Source organism: Ambystoma mexicanum, chromosome 2q, assembly GCF_040938575.1.
Source record: "Ambystoma mexicanum isolate Mex_15411 chromosome 2q, UKY_AmexF1_1, whole genome shotgun sequence".
Taxonomy (NCBI): domain Eukaryota; kingdom Metazoa; phylum Chordata; class Amphibia; order Caudata; family Ambystomatidae; genus Ambystoma; species Ambystoma mexicanum.
Window position 1 is genome coordinate 839,063,572 of NC_090924.1, and position 21,532 is coordinate 839,085,103.

The window sequence follows — 21,532 nt, forward strand, 5'->3', positions numbered from 1 at the left end:
ACAATAGATTTGGAAATTGAAAATGCGTTAAAGGGTGTTATTATGTTTGTCAACTGGCCTAAAACATGACTTATTACAGATTGTATTGTTAAGGATTCCAATCGGGCGTCACACACCGGACCAGGACTCTTGGCCTTAGCCTATGATTTAGCGCTCAATTAGAATACTTTTTCTCTATTTTCTACTAATTCGAATTGAGCTGGCACCCAACCCGTCTCACACCCCCTTTTACAAATACCCCAGTTCACAATGGACCATGAACGAGGCCGGTTGGTGGGAATACAATATTTATTTATTTTAAAATCAAAGAAAAGCACACAATTTTAATATTGGGCAGCAATCGCCAATGGGGTGATAATTACAATGTATACTAATGAAATAAACTTGTTTGACCTTCTGCAAGAACATATCCAAAGCACGAATGAATAGGAGCACTTTTTCTATTCGGATAGATAGCACCCAAGTTAAGATTTCCCCCTGCAATGCTCCCTCAAACCCCAATTAATTGAATCTTGAGTGGATAGAAAGGAGCAGCAAGAAGTCAGGGATAGTGGGCAGCAAACAGAATCAAAATCCGACCTTCCCTCACAAAATAATAAGATTTTAAAACCCTTTGCAATTGCAGAAAATGACACTCGGAATTGGCAAATAATTAATGTGCGTGCGGTTGAATAAATAAGATAAATATGACTTATCACAGTATCAGGGATGTAATATCACTAGCAACTACAAGGCAAGGTATTAACAAAGGGCATACAGTTCAAAAAGCAACTTGAAAGTAAAAACACTGGGCAGCCAAAACCACACGTTGAAAAGTTTCATTTTTCTCTTTTGCAGTTTTAAATTTCAAAACGGTTTTTAAAACAAAATGGGTGAAATAGAGAGAATCGGAATGCAGTTTTTAAGCTGGGGGTAGTTGCACATCACATGGATAATATAGAAGTGAAAGAGTGACTCTAGCTGAAGAATTGGATGAGATTTTCAATATGGAAGGAGATTCGGTTTTGGGAAAATAAAGCAGTTAAAAGAGAAAATCGGTTGGGAAAGGACAAGTTTAACTTATACTAGATTATCAAGACTAGATTGTTAAAGAAAGACACGGTACGCTCCAAGGTTAATTTGCAACTTAACCTTTCCACCCCTCGCATTCAGCTCTATGTGGGAATTACTTAAATTATTCAAAATATGACTAAGGGTCTATGCAAGACAAAATTAATGGTAGAATTGCACTAACACTAGAAAATCAAGGACAGGATGCACAGAGAATTCAAACTTATCTTAACCAAGTTATCAGCGTATGGATGGGATTACTTAGAGAGTAGGACAAAGACAAGGTATCAAGATAGGGTAGGCTATGTGTTGTTATGGGATGGGGAAATACTCACTATCAGTGCTTAAGTTGGGGATTAGGGACAGCCAACCGGGTTCTGGACTCAAAGGCTCTGGTCACCACATGGCGGACTCTCCTGGCAAAAGACAGCTGGGCAAAGGTCTGGTCACGGCACAGCGACACCTCAGCTGGATGGAGTGGGTAAGCAGGGCAAGCAGGCAGCACTGGAGAATCCCAAAGCGGGCTCAGCCACCTTTCCCCTTTCTCCCTGAGGTTAGTGAGATTTTGTTATGGGGTTTAGGGCTGAAGGTTGGTTCTGCCTGGATAGGAAGGCCTGGATCAACTATCCCTTTTCTAGCCATGGGATCTGGAAACTACAGAGTGAAGGTGGAATATCTGGATACGCAAGCGCTGGAAAATTCAGAAGAGAGTGTCCCATCCTGTGATCTTCCCCCCTTATTTATAAGACGGGTGACATCACAGGGTTTATTGTTAGCCAGAACTAAGCTAGTGCTACCTCTCAGAACCAGATAGGTCAACCCATGTTGGTTGCCTCCTCAAGGAGGGGACTCAGTTTATGGGGTTGTGTTTTTATGAGGTGCAAAGCCATCCCACAGTCATTTTTGGCAAAAATCAATTTAGACATAAATCCCTCCTTTTTACAGTTGTGGCACTTTTGCAAATTACATAGGCAGATTGTATATTTCAGACAGAACATGGTAGTCCGACTCGCAAGTTTGTAGGACTTTGTTTCGCCCTTCTAATATTTTTTTGCGCTTTTTAGTGGGAACCGCTTCATCCAACTTCCCACAATTTTAGGTATGTGTACATACCACCATAGAGCATATTTCCATTGATTTTTAACGTTGCACCATATGTACTTTTCCTATGATACACATTTTTCTGGGGTTTCCGTCCCATACATGCTATGGATAGCCACAATATCTTGTTTTAAAGCCACAAAAATTACCTTTAAATTGTAAAACTTTTACATTACTGCGTTGCCCGTTTAAAGAAATAACAGTCTTACAGTTTATTAATAAAAACAGTCTTTAAAGCCAGATGGGCTGGCCCTTCGTCGTCCAAATATGGTCATGTCTTTCCAGGCTACCACCAAATGTCAGTTTAGCCCAGAACTGCCATGGAGTTTCTCAGTTTGAGTGAATGGTAGGTGTCACTTCCAAAAGTAACACGTAGGTGTCCCAGAATCTATTGCCTCAAGCTGGAGCAGACACAAGTCTGACTAGCATGTGAGATGCATCCTCCTGGCCATTCAAAGTTTCCAAGGGCAGAAAGTAACATGCAGGTGTCCCAGAAATGTATTGTGGCACCTTTTAAGGGGAGGCCACTCCTGTTGCCAGCACAATATTGTCCTTTGGAGCCATGCAGGAAACCTGTTTGGCTGGTTCCCCAGTACAGCCAATGCATTTATGTACTTATTTATTTATTTATTTTGAGCCCAAAAAGCAAGGCTGTTAGAATGAACAATCATATTATATTTTAACCAAACCCCTCTTACATTTCTAGGCAAGGACAGGGTCTTATTCAACATTACACTTTTAAAACAGATATTTTTCTTGTTTGCAAAAGCCCATTTTGACACATTGTGAATTTTGCTGGAATGTCCCTTTCAAATTCGGTTTTCTGTTCCCTCTGGATTCCAAACATTGTTTGCAGCCCTAGTCAGTTTCTCTTACACAGCAATCTGTTCATTGTTTGCAGCCCTAGTCAGTTTCTCTTACACAGCAGCCTGTTCAAGTCACAGGTCCACTTAAATTGACATATGCACAGAGAGCTAGGGTTTCTTTTGAAACATTTATTTTTGACACTTTGTAGCAAAAGTCAGTTTTCTGTACGGCTGAGGGTAAAGTTTCTGGTGATTCAGTGAGAGATGCTTTCTTTTGCTAATGCACAACTGGAATATGTCTGGGCATAGTTGGGCCTTACTGGATCAGCTCTGTATATTGTTCAACAGATGAAAAGAGCATCAGAGTGCCATCATTTTAAATGTTAAATATTTCTTTTTTCAAAGGGATATTTTTAGCTAGCAGCAAAGCAGCGCTGCTTTTCGATTCTCTTCTTTGGTGCGCATAAGGAAACACACTGGCAGCCTTTCTTGGTGTGTTCTGTTTCCTCTTACCCAATAGGTGCTGGGCAAGACAGTGCAGCCATCATTTTGTAGCTGCAAACGCAGTTTTGATGCGAGGCAATGGTGCTCAAAGGAGCCAGCGCAGCCATTCTGCTGATAACTGCTGATGTGCAGCTTGGAGATGGAGGGGAATTCTGCTAAGTGGGTAAATGTATCCCACAATATATATTTAAATGAATTTGTATTATAAGTGTATTGTTATATGAAACACATTAATATTGTTTTAAAACTGTTTGATGTGTAAACATTTTGACAATAAGTAACAATGGATTTGTCGATTTGGCATCCTGGTGACATCAAATATTTCTTGCTTGCCTTTAAGGAAATGGGATCTGCATATGTGGAATGTGTTCATGTTATCCGCAGTACGGTGGCAGTGCATGTGAGTGCCCCTTCGATATGAGTCCCTGCGTTGCAGCAAATGGGCAAATCTGCAATGGAAAAGGATACTGCCAGTGTGGCAGGTGCCAATGCTCTGACCCCAAGTACCAAGGGCCCACTTGTGAGATGTCTGGCACACATGCTTCACCCTGTGCAGAAAATAAGTAAGCATCTAAGCAAGACACGTCTGCTTCATTTGAATACGTTATTTAATTTGGGCACGAGACAAGAAATCTTCTTAGCAGTTTTTTCTTTTTTTAATGAAGTCACATCCATGCAATTAGCAACAGACGGCAGAAGATGAACAAAATAAGCACTCAATTATAAAAAAAAAAACTGAATTTCAGGAATTAGGTTATGTCAACCCACCACATATCACAGTTAAGTGTCATTGACAGCTGCCCAGGATTGCCAGCATATTAGCCGAGGTGCTTAACATGATATGTTGATTGTTTTAAATCGAGCCAAATCCACAACTTTTAAAAATGTATGTGTAGAGAACAAATGATGACAGAAAAGATAAGGCATTAATCATCAGTCAAAGGGAAGCTGCCTGTCTATGACGAGTCTGCAGAAAGCGCACAGTGGCCTGGCACTGCTGTGGGGTGCTTATGGGTAATTTGGTATTCATTGCAGGAATACCACATGCAGTAATGGCCTGATTACTTATTGGTAATCTTTATTACTCCAAGTCTCCCTCATCACAGTATAATACAAATGAGGGTGCTGGCCCCAGGCAGGCCCTTTTACCAGCACTTGTTTTTTCACTTGTATATCCACCTAGCACTGCCCTTTCTGGAGCAGAACCATACTTCCCCGTCTGTCCACAACCCTTCCTAGACATAACAAACATGAATCATAGTTCAGTCAGGATGCCTGGGAGGGAAGGGGGTAAGGTGACTGGGACCAGGAAAACTTGCATTTGGAATAATGATGATTTAGGCACGTAATGAGGGCATTACCTCCTTGTCCCGTCTTCCTCGTCCCAGTGCCATACCAACTGAGCTGTACCAAGCAGAAGACTGAACTAAGACCACTCAAACACCAAATAAAATGTAAAACCTAACACCACATGTGTATTTAAGGTAACTGGAAGTTATTCAACTTGAGTCAGTAATTCAGAACAACTGTACAAAGGGAACTCTCTGGTACGTCTCTGAGAAGCAACGTATAGTGTAACTTGATAATCACAATCAGCTTGATAATAACACTGGATCATCACAATCAGCATCGCTGAGGCACATTTCAAAGTGTAGCATTTTTTAGTTGAACTCCTGTTTCGATGTCGACCGCTGGGAACAGTCCAAATGCCATGTGGCTGGGGGTGGCGTCAGCCAGCCAGGCAGTTGAATGCATAGATGACTCAGTGCCGGACCCTGATCAAGCTCCCCTAATGGAGGACGTAACAAGGCATCAGGGGAACCCTTTAAATCCCATTGCAGGGATTGGGCATGCAGCTCATGTATGCAGTCTAGGAGTTCCATGCATCCCTTTTGAGCAAGCACAGGTAACCATGGATTCGGAGTGTGCAAAAGCACGCGTACTTTTACCTTTCATGGTATTTCCACTTTACATTCCACGTGTGTTCCCCATAGGTGGAGGAGCAGAGACCCCCTCCTGCGAGTGTTTCTTCATGGTTGCTAAACATAGGGCTTGGTGACCTCACTAAACGTCATGACGACTACATGAGGGCATATTTTGACTGTGGAGCCCGTTGAAAAAGGGTGGGATTTAGGTTTTGGACCTTTGCATGCCAAGCTACTCAGCAGTATACTATTTCACTCCTGTTTTCTTTCAGTCTTCGTAATACAATGCCCCCTTGTTCATTGTGGTATTTTGCATATAATCTCTGCTTTTTAACAAACGGTTTTTATGATGTTACTTCGTGGTCCCATGGGTAGGTATAAGTGGGAGGGAGTGATAGGGTCTTTTTTATGATTTCCCACTTTTACTCCAATGTAATGCTAGACTTGGATAAGGGTGTAACGCTAATGGGCGATGTAAAAGCAAGACCTGTGCACCTTCCATTAACGTCATCATCCATTTTCATTCATTTGTATGGCGGAGAGAAGGGTCAGAACACAACTTGCGTTTCTGCCGCCTTTTTTCCTCTTCGGCATGGATTTTCATGTGGGCACAAATGCTGGAGATCCCTATGGCATCCGCTGGCTGTGTGCACCAGCATAAAGCCGGCGGATCCCGTAGGGATCCATTGTAAATGCTGCCAGCCCTGGTCAGCGTTTCATTGTAATTGTGAACACTGTTTACCATGTATGCATGATAAGCGGTGTGTTCACAATGAAAATTAAACCCTTTCCCGACAGGCATAGAAGCATGCCAGTCAGCATTTACTCACTTTGCATGTCGTTGTGCAAATGTGACGGGCAAAAGGCGGCAAAACATGTGTATGTGCCTTTTTCCCGGCACTTTTGCACTCCACCGTGCAACTGACCAAGAATTGGTGGCGGAGAGTTGCCTATATGTATGACAACACATAATGGCTCCCTGCCACCAAATTACACTTTTAAGAACATGAGCTCCTAAGGATATCATTTTGTTCCTCGTCGTAAAATGCACGGATGAGACTGCTTATGTCACTTCTGGGTACTTTTCTGTCGTTTGCACTGCAGAGTGCAAATGAGAAGTGTAAAGAGATGTCGGAAGCCTCTTTACACTTCTCTATTTGCACTTTTCAGTGCAAATAGAGAAAACGCCGCCTGCCGTGTACGCATGGCAGACAGTGTTTACAATGTTTTCCTTTGGAAAACGTCTGCTTTTTTGGTGCTAAAAGAAGGTTTCCATGGGAAATCATTAGTTTGAAAGCAAGTTGTTTTTGAAGACAGAGGACAAATAGGAGGCAGAAACTTAACTTCTGTTACTCCCTGGCCCTCTGCCTCCAAAAACAATGAAAATACCCCAGATCATGAATGGAGTCGTTAAAACAGGCGTAACTGTGTTGAGCCTGTCTTTAGCCCCCTCTTTAAGCTCCAAGGACTTCAAACAATGAGCTCCTAAGAGGGTCATTTTCGAAGTACCAGAGTGAAAAATCATGGTGTCAAAGAAAGGCATACACCCTATAAACCTTACCTTTGTACTCTGTGGGATGTTCATGACAGTTGGAGTCAGAGGAGCTCAATTCCCCCAAATGCAGAATTTGGCGTTGGGGAGTCGTTACGTATTGGCATACATGAAGGCAGATCCCCTCTACCAAATGTTTGTCATTTGCACAACAAAGTGCAAAAGTGCAGGGCAAAAGTCACCATGCAAAGTGAGTAAACGCTGCCTGGTATGGTCCGTTTTTACTTTTAATTGTGAGCGCTGCTTAGCATGCAGCACTTACAATTACAATTCAAATCTGCCCCATATTGGGAGCGTTTAATTTTCATAGTGAACAGTGCTTACCATATGCACATGGTAAGCAGTGTTCACAATTACAAGTAAACACTGTACAACATTCTCGCATGTCGAGCAGTGTTTATTTGTAATGCAGCATCCACCTGCTTAATGCATAAAGCAGGTGGCCTTCATAGGGATCTCCAGCATTTGCGCGACATGAAAATACATGCCACCTCAAATGCTGGAGCCTTTGCATGGTGGACAGGAAGGAAGGCGGCGGAAACACAATTTGCGTTTCTCCCCTCCACTTCGCCATACAAATGATCGGATGTGTGGCGTGGCGTGAATGGAAGGCGTTAAAGCCTTAATGACTCAAGGTTTACAACTTCCATTCACGTTACACTACTATACAAAATGAGCTTCAGAGCAGTGGCACAACACAGATTTAACATTTCTGCTGTACAGTCCTCCTCTGCCTTCAAATGCCTCTTGGGTTTTCGCCAGCATGAGATGTTCGTAGCGGCGTGAGAGCAATGCATTTCAACCGAACCCACCTGTTTTTTGCACTTACAAAAGCAGATTTGTAAATGCTGTTTGCCATGCTTTTATAGCAGGCAGCATTTCCACTATTTTACAACGTGGAGTGTAAAAGCAAGGCGCAATTATGGCTGCTTGTACACTTTGCTTTTGTACTCCATTTGCAGATGTGAAAAATTGGATGGAGGGGACACAACAGCACTTAAGTGCTATCTTTCGAGGCCTCGTCCATGAAATTACCACTTTGCTTAAAAGGCATGCCTCTCAATTCATCCTCATTTGACAGGTGCCTCCCACTATATACTCAGGTCACCCTCAAGACAGGCCCCATTGCTAGCTATAGACTAAGAGGGTAATTCATGGAATTAATGTGTGCTGAAAATGGGGGCTCAAGTGTGAAAATCGCAGCGCACGCATGTGAAAGCTGCGCAAGCACCCGTTTGTCGATCTATGGGAGACGCTGCGCGTGGCTTATCTGTGATCTGCGCTGAATCCGCGTGTGGCGCACACATAATTGCGACATCCCGAAAGCTGTGCATGAGAGGGCCTGTGAAGGCGCACACAGGCCAGCGCACACACCTAAAAAGGGGGTGGAACACGCGGAATGGGGAACAACACGTGAAAATGTGGGCATTACGGGGGAAGTACCGCTGCCAAATCCTTGCAACAACCACACGCGCGCTAACAACACGTATTCATGGAATCGAGCAGGGGAAACCTGCGCGCCACAAAAGATGCGCTAATCAGGAAAAACGTATGCCAGGCGGAAGCTGGCGGAAGCACCCCCGCGCAGCATAAAAGTGCGCGCAAACAACAAACAAGCTCATACCGCTACGATGAATATACCGTTACTCGCAGCAGTGGTCGTGGGACACCGCAGGAGGAGGAGGATAGCCAGGCCCTGCCCTTTTTTTACCCAGGACCAGCCTTTTGGGATGCCTGATGACCAGGTCTATGGCAGGTACAGATTTCCACCCCATATCATCCAAGACATGGTCGCTGAGTGGGAAGATGACCTCAAATCACCCACCATGTGCTCCCAAGCACTGAGCCCCTTGGAAAAGTTGCTCAATGTACTGCATTTCTAGGCCACTGGGTCATTTCAGCGGACAAGTGCCATAGTTGGGGGCATCTCACAGCCCATGAAGTCACGCTGCCTACACCAGGTGTTGACGATCATGACTGCACGCCCGTCAGTCCGCAGGCACATATACATGCCCAGAACACCCACAGAAAGGCAGGCCGTGGTCCAGGACTCTTACGGGGTGGCACACTTCCCCAAAGTGCTAGGTGCCATTGATTGCACCCATGTGGCTCTACGTCCTCCTAGGGCCACTGAGCACATCTATCGCAACCGCAATCACTGGCATTCCATCAACGTGCAGGTTGTATGTGATGCCAAGGGAATCATCACCTTTGTATATGCCAACTATCCGGGGTCCATCCATGATAGTTTCATATTCAGAATGTCACCCCTAAACCGGGACCAGGAAGCTGGGAGGCATGGGGACACATGGCTCATTGGTGAGTACAAATGCCTGTGCACATGCATGCATGTCACACACAGAGAAATGGCAAAATGCAACTAATCACAACCATTATCACCTCCCCAGGGGACAGTGCCTACCCTTTGAGCACCTACATGATGACACCAATACGGAACCCCACCACACCACCCGTGGTAAGATACAACGCAGCCCATATTGCAACCCGGGCATAGTAGAGCGCATATTCGGAGTGCTGAAGTCACGTTTCCGCTCCCTTGACCGCTCTGGTGACCAGCTGCTATATGCGCCCCCACTAGTTTGCAGGGTCATTGTAGCAGCATGTGTCCTGCACAACGTTGCAACCTGGCGGGGCGTGCTGGTGGACATGGTGGTGCCCCCACATGCACGCCCGCTGCGCATGGGAGGGGAAAGGGCACGTGGCGAGGCAGCCCATACGCAGCTTGTGGCAAAGTTTTTCACCTAAAATCCCACCCCTGCGGAGTGCACACAGGCCTGGCACATACCAGGTCACAATCGATAATGACAAAGGGACAGTCATCTGTCACAACCATACCACCCTGAGATGGTTTCCCTGGAAGTGCTACATTGTGTGCATCCCTAGCTACTTAAACAGACCCAGTGCTGTGTCAGTAAAAGGCACACACTCATGCTGCATAAAGGACTACCCCCTTGCAAAACAGCACACCCAAATACAGTATGTCACCCAACCCCTTCCAAACCCCATGTCACCCGCCCAAGACACCATGGCATGGCATGCAATGTGAAAGCAACCAAATAAATGCACAACACATAACACAACTGTCACAAAGTGCACCATCACAAATGGAAACAGGCCACAGACAATTCCCTCTCACCTATGAAAAAGAAACTGCACACATGAATATATACCTACCAGCATGACAAAACATGAATACAGGACACAACAGTGGCAACGTCTGACAGTGACCAATCACAATAGTCCAAGTGTGACAACTTGACAAAGACAGCACAACGACCCCTCCCATCTCCAGTGTGTTGCTGGTAGGTAAATGTGGCAGGGTACTGCATACAACATGAACTGCATCTGCAATGGAGACAGGCAAGGTAAGACATGAAGTAGCTACATGCAACTATGCATAATGAGCAATATTGAATACAATATACAAATCAACCATGCAGCGGAGACATCATCAGTAATCCCTACTAGGGGTGTATACACAGTTTGGACTACAGACTGGCCACACAACTGATGGAAGCCCAATGCCTCTGTGTAAGTTACTGTCACACGGTGCCACCCTTGCGAGCCCATGGAAAGGGGAAGCAGGAGTGGCAAATGTGTCTGGACCCCAAGCCTCAAACACAAACACAAGACAGGCCTGCATGGGCCCAGCTGGAACACAAAGTGGATTCCTACGGCTGCCACACAAAGCAACACACTGTAACATGAATGCACAATAGACAAAAAAAGAGGAAAAACTAAAATTTAAAAATTTAAAAAATAAAGAAAATGGCCATGGGTCGACTGGGGAGGGGGGACCACCCAGGAGGGAGGAGGTGCAGGGTGCACCCCAACACCCACATGCGTAGATGTTGGAAAAAAAATACCCTCCATGGGCTAATGGCCTGCATGGCTACCCGATAGTGGGAGAACTACCGTCGCTGTCCTCACCCTCTGGTGCTACATGAGAAGGTGTGCATGGTATGGGAGGCAGACCATGCAAAGCCCTGGAATGCTCCTCCATGGCAGCAAGCATGCAGGTTTGAAAGGTTTGGTTCTGCAGGATCATGGTCCGGAGGTCCCCATGCAGCATGTCATGGGTAGCATGGAGTTCTGCCTGTAAGGCCTCACGTGACGCACAGATCTCCCCATGAGTTGCCTGGAGCTCAGCTGAGATTGGGTGTGTTAGCTGCTCCAGCTGCTGTTCTGACCGTGTACTCCGGGACACCTTAAGTGCACCCAGAGTAGCTCTGAGGGAGGTGTTATCTTCCCTCAGGGCATCCCTGTGGGTCCGTGCCTCTGCAGATATGGCTGTGCGCAGAGTCCCCAGTTCAGCCCGTCGGTCCCTGTTGGTGGCCAACATGTCCTGCCTGCGTGAGTGGCACGTGGACTGCGTTGCTTGCTGCTGGAGCTCCACCGGCCTTTCGGGAGGAGAATGGAAGTGGCCACCCTATCCACGGCCTGAGCCATCATCTCACATGATACCCCTTGTTGTTGTGCAATTGCATACATGGAGCTCTCCCACACAGTATTGCCCGGTGGCGCATGGCCACCGCGTTGCCAGACACGACGCCTGTCGGCCTCAAGGTGATGTGCACCTTGCTGTGCTGGCACTGCCTGTGGCTGCAGGACTACATTCCTCCTTTGATAAGCTGCCCCAGAAACAGGAGCAAATATTGGAGAGTGTGACCATGCACCCGTAACTGCCACAGGCGGACATTCCAACACTGACTGGGCTATTGAGGGGTCTACCCCCAGTGCAGGTGCGTTGGACAGAACAGCCTCTCTGCCAGAAACACTCACCTGCAACGGGACATTTATGTCAATGTCTGATTCAGCACCTGAGCCATAGAGATCATCGGAGGTGTACCCAGAGACACCCGTGGACAGGATGGTCTGTAGGACAAATAGATTTTCGTTCACCACTACCCCACATCCTCAAGTGGTGCTTGGTTGGGGCTCTGAGTACTCCTGCCCCTGCGCCATCTCCTCCTCCTCCACAGCATCTAGTGCCTCCTCACCTGCACAAAATGAAAAGAGAAGTCATGAAGACACGCATGAACAGCATAGCCGACACACATAGGAATCACAATGTACACATCCAATATATTAATCAGACATGTCACACATGACACAAACTCAGCCATGCATGCACTGGCAATGAAGTGGAAAGGGACCCTGAAAGCAGACACTGATGACTCCAAAATGGAAAAGCGACACACGTGCTGCATGGTGCATAGCACCTGCATCACACATAAGCCTGTGAGTGGCATGGACCATCCACAAACATGACACATACCAGCACACAGATGGCACGTAGCACAGCCATGCCAGAACTGACAAGGACACCCAGATGGGAGTTAATCACTGCTGTCCCCCATCCATGTAAAACGCATATCGTCAAACAGAACATGCAAAAGAGTGGGACGTGTCACACGCTGCAACAACGTCAGTGTGTTCAAATACAGTGATGGGAGGCACATGGATACATCAATGGTAGGTCACTTGGACATGACACAAGTCAATTGTCATGTTGAAGGTTCAAACAGGTCTCAGAAGTGAGCGGGTGCAGTTCATGTGTAGGTGCGCAGCAGTCAATCAGCCTGATTGATGGAATCATTTGCGTAAAAAGTGCACATTTATGCGCCTTTCTGGGTGAAAATCCCTGTCTGAAGTATGGTGATTTTGGGGCAGAAAGGCACACAAATCTGTGTTTTTCATGCAAATGATTATATCAGTCAGGCAGAATAAAGAGAAAAAACTGTAATAACAATGTCGTGGCATGATGGCAGTTTAAGGGCAAGTGCAGTCATCATGTGCAAAGTGTTTTCAGTGGTCAGTAGGGATACAGTGAACCCCAAACCCAAGGGCGGGGGATGTCTTGGAGGCCCTACATGGGTCACATATAGCAGCTATGACTACACAGCCTGACCTGGCACTCAATCACAACACATCACCCAAGCAACATACACATGGTCTGGACACACACGTATGGGCACTCACCAGACATTGTCTCAAGATCTGATCCTCTGGGATGAACCCTCCAGCGATTGCCTCATGTTCTGTGAGTTCATCCTCCTCTCGTGGTGACCCATTGCCAGTCACCAGAGTAGAGGCGTAATTAGAAGCCAGCTTGGGTTTTGCTCGGCGTTTGAGGTCATTCCAACACTTTGAGCAATCATCAGCTGTGCGCTTCACAAATCCAAAGGAACTAATGTGGTCTGCGATGCACTGTCGGTGGGCCCTACGCTGAGCAGGCGTAGTCTTGCACGCTGCCGTCACCAGCATGTCGCAGCCATGTTCCGACACGCGGCCCACAAGTGCGTCTAGTTCCACATTATTGAAACTCTGCTTCCTTGACGTGCCGGAGGGGCAAGCCATGTCTGGGGTCCCAGCCTGTTCCTCAAGAGCATGCTTCTTCCTCTTGAGAGGTGGTGCGGACCCTGAGTAGCTTATTCCGCTCTGGTCTGTAGGGGCTGAAGCGCAGGTGGACTGGCCACTGGAAGCAGGCAATGGCACGATGACTAAAGGTCTCACTGCAGGCAATAGCTGCTGGGTGCTGTTGCCAGGGCCAAGCGGCACAACTGCCTTGGTGTGAGGGTCCGGGACCAACACTGTCCCGGCTGGGTGACTCAGAGCCGGGGTGGAGTGAGCAGGAGCTGCCCCTGCAGCCTCCTCACCCTGGCTACTCGGGGCAGCAGAGGACATTACTGCCCCAGATCCACATGGCCTGATGACAGCAACTTTCACCGCCACACGTGGCTTGGACTTCGTGACACAGAAGGCAGCCTGTGAGTCATCCCATGCCTGTTCGGTGGCAAATCCGGGCCGGGCTAGCAGGGCCTGAGCTGGGATGGTGTCAGCTGCATCTCCCTGATCAACGGGGGGGGGCATAGGTGTCCCTGAATGGTCCTGGGCATACTGCCCTCTTGGGCCACCCTGCCCACGTTGCCCACTACTGCCACCATAGCCACCCTGGCCACCCTGCTCATCCTGGCCACGTCCCCTACCGCGGACACCTCTTGGAGGTTGGCCACCTTTGCCTCCTTTACCACCTGGTCACCTCCCAACCATGGCACTGATGTACTTGTGCGAATGGGAGGTGCAGAAAACAATTGTCCTGGGCAATTAGGGTGAAGGGGGCAGGGTACTAGATGAAATAGGTACCCATGTGCTCTTGCAAGGCTGTCTGAGACCCCTGGGGAAAAATGACGGGTCACACAACGCTCAGGCACCTCAAAAACAAAAACAAACATGCACGTGACCCCTCGGTAGCCCACGTGCGTGGAATGAAGGACCCGCAGTATGCTGTGGCACCCAGAAACACATAAAATGCATACGCGTGGTACACGCTGGCTACAATGACCTCTGAATGGGTACGCGACACACGGGTGCAACCACAGTGGAAAAATGCGTGCGCGAATCACCGTCTGCCTGAAAAATGAATGGAAAAAAGACACATGTGTGCGCATTGGCAACACCCCTGCCAAAAGAAGAATTGAGCTCTGCTTCAGTAAACAAGGAGTACGCACTACAACCGTTGTGAAGTAATCGCGTGTCAACCCACAAGAAGTACAAGAATCACACGCTCGCTCTCCACAAAAAGCACGTACAAGAAAATGGCGTCCTACGCGGACCTTTAACCCCTGCGCACAGCAACGCCTACGCATGCCACTTCACTAACACCCTTACACGCTAAGGGCCTTTCCTCGTTTTTCACACAAATGTGCTGATTTTCACATGCAGATTCACTCTGCATCAAGCTGGCCACGTGACAACACACGGAAGACCATGCTCCTGCCCAGAAGGCCATTTTCCTGCCCCCAGAGCTCCGAGCAACCTCCCACAAGCCATCTGCTGCTGCCTGCCTGCCTGCTGCCCACATGCCCTGCTATTTGGTGCCTGCACATCACACATCTGCAGGGGTCCAGTTGCTGCGACCACCCCTGCTGGAACAGAAGACTCCCGACTGCTGTTCCATCGCTCCACAGCCCAGCCCCACGACCCAGTTGCCCACCCACACCTGCCTCTGGGGTTTCCATGTCGGGGCAAACACCATCTGAGACCACTGGCAACCCCCAGCCAGAGAGGCAGAGGGCTGTCCGCTTCTCAGCCACTGAAGTTGGCATCCTGGTGGAGCAAGTCCTGGGGCATTATGATGCCCTCTTCAGACGACCGTGCGCCGACAAGGATAGATGGAAGAGGACCTGGTCGGACATCGTGGTTGCCAACAACGCGGAGGGGGTGTTAACCCGTGACTTGAAACACATCCAGAAGCGCTGGGAGGACTTCAGGTCCAGGACCCTCATGAAGGCCCAGCGCCTCTTGCGTGCAGCGGATGCAGGGGGGTGCCAGGTCCAACTTACCATCGACCAGATGAGGGTCCTGGAACGCATCAACCCATTGCTTCAGCACCAGGTCCTAGAGAGGCAGACCCACCTGGAGTCGAGCGGTGAGTGTCTGGGCTGTCCCATTCCACACAGTGCATGTTGAGGTGTGGTAGGAGTGTGCAGCTTGACATATGTCTGACATGGCCCATTTATGTATATGTGTGTGCAGGGACATGGCCGTGCTGCATGTGAGTCCAGTCATGTGTGATGCACATCAATGGTGTATGTGTTCCAATGCATGATGCCCAACTGCATGTGGAGATGCACACATGTTTGCATTTCTGTGTATGTACTATGCCATGGTTGGGGTGTGACACATGGATGCTGGTCCCACCTTCATGTACGTGTACAGTGTACATGTGCGTGTGTCTGTTTGGCATGTGTGTGACTGTGAGACGCCATGGATGCATGTGTCACAGACATCTGGGTACCTGATTGGCAGATGTGACATAGTTGCCGATGATTGCACTGTGACAGGTGGTGGAGATGTACAGATGCATGTCTGTCTGGTGGCATGAATGCATGTGATTGGCACTCCCCAGGTTGCTTGTGACGTCATGCCAACCTTTGGATGTTCATGCAGTTACGTGTGTATGGATGCCGATGCCTGTTGCACTATACCAGTTTATTTGTGCATGTGTGTGGGTTCAAATGATATGAATGTTGGGGAGTGTGATGCCATCTGTGATGTCTGACACTGCCACTCATGTGCAACTGTCATGTGTGTATCAGACCATTGTACAGTGCCCTGATGCCTGTGTTCTATCTCTCCCAGTCTGCAGAGTCGACTGATTAAGAGGGCGGAGACGGTGCTGTGGAGCACAGCGGCAGGGACACCACCGCCAGCTGGAGGCGCGAGGCCCAGCTGTCCTCCCAGGTAATCATATCTTCTGGGAGAGAGGAGTCTGGTGCCGCGTCCATGGCCGCAGCTGCAGAGGGAAGGTCCAAGAGGCAGAGGTAGGAGGTGGACTCCTCTGCAGCAGAAGGGGCAGCTGAGCCCCCACAGGGGCCTATGGAGGAAGAAGGCACAGCGTCATCCAGGTTGGTGGTGGGTTTAGTTGAGGAGGAGGCCGTGACAGCCCCACGCATGGGCCTGAAAGGGGGGATTCCACTGGTGCTAGTGGTGCAGTCCAGAGACAGGGATAGGAGGCAGTACATGCTGCCGTGGAGGTGCCTGTGTGTAATCCTGTCCCCGATCCTGTGACTGCATCATCCGGCACCAGCAGGGATGCCCTTGTCCAGACCCGTTTTCAGGGAGGGGGTGTGCGAACAACAACTGGCCTTCTTCTCCCTGCGGACACGGCAATCCGTGACCAGGTTGATCCTGTCCTAGCTGGGTTGGCATTGCGCGCACATGGTATTCGGGATGACGTGCATGGTTCTCGTCAGGACAATGCACGTGATTTCGAATACCTGTTTGGGCGCGTCCACCTACTAGGACAGGTCGTCGGCACTGGGTTCTTGCGACCCCCTCCTCAACTGAACCCCCTATGCGCCAGTCGTCCTCTGTGCCGTCTTCCCGCCCAAGTATCACCTTGGCCCCCCTGTGGAGCTGCCCCTGAGCCAGCGGCCAGGCTGGTAGAGAACACATCCCTGCCACAGTCGGGAGTCGGAGGTCCAGCAGGGGTGGCCACCCCACCAAATCGACCCCAGCATATGGGAGACGTGCAAGCATCAACAAGCAGGGCACATGCACGACGGCGCTGGGGGATTCCGTTAGCCCGGAGGCCGTCTTGGTGGCAGAGACAGTTGCATTGGAGGCAGCAGCAGGCTCAGCGTGGGAGGCATCATGGCTCGGGGCCATCAACATCCCGGGGGCAGGCATCGGCCGAGGGGCAGGAGGACCCAGGACTGGGAGTGTCTTCCGTGTGGCAGCAGTTGGGCCAGCAGATAGATGCGGAGTGGCGGCGGGCGGAGAAGGCACGGCTCAGGATGGCCATGGCGGAGAACTCCATGAACCAGGCTTTGAGGCAGGCTGAGTGCCTCGAGGAAACTCGCAGGGAATTTGTGGATACCATGGCTGCATCCCTGCGAGACCTTGAGGCCAGGGAACAGACCAGCCTCCGGATGATCGATGAGGAGTTCGATGATGCCCTGACCCGGAACATCACCAAGTGAGCCGTGGGACTGGGCTGCCGCCTTTGCACATAGTTCTTTACACATAGGTTTCATTTTATTTTTTTTATTATTTGACGTGTCTGAACTTTGCTCCACCTTTTTGTACAGAGTTATGTTGTTTATTGTTTTTTTTAAAGGTTTTCTTTCTTCTGGGGATTATGGACCCTTGTGACTTTCTTTGTCAATAGTTGCAGACATGTACATACTTTCTTTCTTTTTTTGGACCCATGGAGAAATGTTTTTTTTTTTTATTTTGACCTTTGGATTTCGTTTCTTGGACATTGGCGATAGACCACTTTTCATTTGGCTTTTCATGGATCTCACTTTTTTCTTGGATTATATTTAATATCATACTGACTCTGAATAATTTCCATTTTCATGTGTGCTCTTGATTTTGAGTTTACATGTTACATTTAATACATTTATTGCATCTATATTATTTGTGTGGTCTTCTCTTATTGGTTTCGTGCATGTCTCTATGAGCATTGGCTCAGTCATGTGTTGCCACTGTGTGGCTCTGAAAGACATTTATTCATGAGCATGCTGGTTCTTTTCAGACGCTCATGGCATGGGTAATTTACTAGGGAGTGGGTGCAGTGGATGGTTGCGTGTTTGTACTGGGGTGTCGGGGGGTGTGATTTGGGTTGGGACTAGGGCCATGGGTCTGTATTGTTATGACGTGGTGTTTGGGGGGACATGAGTCGGGGCTTGCTGGCAGGTTGTCGTCAATGGGGGTGGGGGGACATGAGTCGCGGCCTGCTGGCAGGTTGCCATCAATGGGGGTGGGGTGGGGGGACATGAGTCGGGGCCTGCTGGCTGGTTGCCGTCAATGGGTGTGGGGTGGGGTTACATGTGTCAGGGCCTGCTGGCAGGTTGCCGTCAATGGGGGTGGGGTGAGGGGACATGTGTCGGGGCCTGCTGGCAGGTTGCCATCAATGGGGGCGGGGGGACATGTGTCAGGGTCTGCTGGTAGGTTGCCGTCAATGGGGGTGGGATGGGGGGACATGTGTAGTGGCCTGCTGGCAGTTGCCCATCACTGGTGGGGGGGACATGTATTGGGGCTCACAAGTGCATGGTGCCATATGGGCTGACTGAAGGGCATGGTCAGGGGTTGCAGGGGTTCCCCCTGTGGTGTGGGCTGCCTGCGGGGCATGGTCAGGGTGGATGGGCTGCCAGCGGGGTATGACCAGGGGTTATGGGCTGGCTGCGGGGCATGCCCAGGGGTGCAGGGTGGTCCCCTGTGGTGTGGGCTGCCTGTGGGGCATGGGTAGGGGGGAGGACACACCCGGGAGGGCCCGCACTGCCAATTCACGTGTAAAGCACACTCGCGTACCCCAGAATACACGTACCCCACTCGCGCCAGCGAAATCGCATGTAAAGCTCACTCGTGTACCGCGGAATCCACGTACCCCACTCGCGCCAGCAAAATCGTGTGTTAATCTCACTCGCGTACCCCGGAATACACGTACCCCACTTGCACCCTCGAAATCGTGTGTAAAGCACACTTGCGTGCCCCCAGATTCGCACACCTGTGTGGTGAGGAGCCACATGCACCCCCTGCAGGCAGCCTGCACCACAGGGGTCCACTCTACACCCCTGACCATGCCCAGCAGGCAGCCCATCACCCATGGGCATGCCCCGCAGGCAGCCCATCCACCCTGACCATGCCCCGCAGGCAGCCCATCACACCTAGGCATGCCCCGCAGGCAGCACATCTACCCTGACCATGCCACGCAGGCAGCCCATCACCCCTGAGCATGCCCTGCAGGCAGCCCATCCACCCTGACCATACCCGCAGGCAGCCCATCACCCCTGGGCATGCCCTGCAGGCAGCCCATCCACCTGGGCATGCCTCACCCCTGGGCCTGCCCCGCAGGCAGCCCATCCACCCTGGGCATGCCCCGCAGGCAGCCCACAACACAGGGGGGACCCCTGTAGCCCCTGGGCATGCCCAGCAGGCAGCCCTTCCACCCTGACCATGCCCCGGAGGCAGCCCATCCACCCTGACCATGCCCCGCAGGCAGCCCATCACCCCTGGGTATGCCCCGCAGGCAGCCCATCCACCCTGACCATGTCCCGCAGGCAGCCCATCACACCTGGGCATGCCCTGCAGGCAGCACATCCACCCTGACCATACCACGCAGGCAGCCCATCACCCCTGAGCATGCCCTGCAGGCAGCCCGTCCACCCAGACCATACCCGCAGGCAGCCCATCACCCCTGCGCATGCCCTGCAGGCAGCCCATCCACTATGGGCATGCCTCACCCCTGGGCCTGCCCCGCAGGCAGCCCATCCACCCTGGGCATGCCCCGCAGGCAGCCCACAACACAGGGGGACCCCTGTAGCCCCTGGGCATGCCCAGCAGGCAGCCCTTCCACCCTGACCATGCCCCGCAGGCAGCCCATCCACCCTGACCATGCCCCGCAGGCAGCCCATCACCCCTGGGCATGCCCTGCAGGCAGCCCATCCACCCTACCATGCCCCGCAGGCAGCCCATCAACCAAGGGCATGCCCCGCAGGCAGCCCATCCACCCTGACCATGCCCCGCAGGCAGCCCACGCCACAGGGGGGATTTTTTCCATGCTATGTGCCTGGCGCAGGTGGGTATGTGTATTGCAGGGGGTGCGCAAGGAGATTTTCACCCGATTGGGCTGGCGCGAGTGGGGTACGCGTATTCAGATGGGCGCGCAAGAAGTTTTACACGCGATTAGGCTGGCGCGAGCGGGGTTCGTGTATTCCGAGCGGTGCGCAAGGAGTTTTACACATGATTGGGCTGGCGCGAGCAGGGTTCACGTATTCTGAGGGGTGCGCAAGGAGTTTTACACGCGATTGGGCTGGCGCGAGTGGGGCACGCGTATTCTGAGGGGTGCGCGAGGAGTTTTACATGCGATTGGTCTGCCCCGAGCGGGGTGAGTGGCTTTTTTAACGCGATTTCGTGGTTGGGGGGCTGTATGCTGGTCCACTGGCCTTTGCGCTATGTAGGGGATTTGTGTGGCTGTTTTTGGTGCAAGGGGCGGGGTTGAGGCGTAACTGGCGCTGCTGCAGGGTCACTGCACCACGCTGCGCCACGGCTGGATATGGATGGGGAAATCCATGAATACGCGGTGCATGAAAATGGGTTTTGGCGCACGCAGCTGCCGCAAGCCTGCGCACGCTCCCTCTGTGCGCCAGCCGCGTGCGCCACTTCTGCGCTTGATTCCATGAATTGCCCCGTAAGTGTGCACTCACCTACCCAAAGCAAAAATATCTGATTTCACGCACCCTGGGAAATGAAAAGTTTGAGAGGTATGAATGTCACCCCTAACTGCGTTAACCCTCATATAATGATTTTGTAAGTTGTGCTTAAATGTGTGGTAATTGCATTCATGAACATGTTAAATGTGTGGTAATTGCATTCATGAACATGTCTGAATTGGTTCATTTCCTCAACACCGTGTTAAACTATTTTTTTTTATCAGCACTGTCAGTAGAGGGGGTACTTCTGAAAACTACTGTTTTACTTTTATTGGCGGTTTACTTCAGTGAATATATTTTACCAACAGGGAATGTGTGCAGTGCAGAGCGTTCAACACAAGAGAGAAGAAAAACGTGTGTGCACAAGAGTGCATGCACTTCAACTATATCATGGTAGAAAGCCGGGACAAGTTGTCTCAGCCGGGGCAAGCTGCCATGCTGATGCACTGCAAAGAGAAGGATACGGATGGCGGCTGGTTCTACTTCTCATACTTACAATTATCAAGCGACGACATCCTGGTTCACGTGGCAGAGAAATCAGGTATTATATATCATGAGAGTTTAACGTTGAATGCGTTTTTAACACAGCAATCTCTTGCATCTGTCAAAGACCTTGAATAGCTTTGATGTCACATTAAGATCTCTGAAGGACTAAGCCTGAGGTCTGCAATCTTTGGCTCGCCCGATGATTTGGACTACAACGCAAATGAGTCTCAGCAGGCATAGTCCACGTGAGGGATCAAGGGACTTGTAGTCCAAAACATCTGGCAGTCGCAGCTGGCAGACTGCAGGAAGTATTCTTCTTTCTGTTGAGTTCTCATTTATGCTGTATTAGATGAAAATAATAACTTT

General features: G+C 50.1%; 1 protein-coding gene across 1 annotated transcript in view; it reads left to right on the forward strand.

Moving 5' to 3' along the window:
• The window catches only part of LOC138568811 (uncharacterized), a 317,549-nt gene extending 296,334 nt beyond the window's left edge, over positions 1-21,215 (forward strand). The window contains exon 11 of the mRNA XM_069646582.1: positions 20,989-21,215. The gene's annotated coding sequence lies outside the window, so the exon portion shown is untranslated. The remainder of the gene's footprint in view (positions 1-20,988) is intronic.
• Positions 21,216-21,532: the final 317 nt, after the last annotated feature.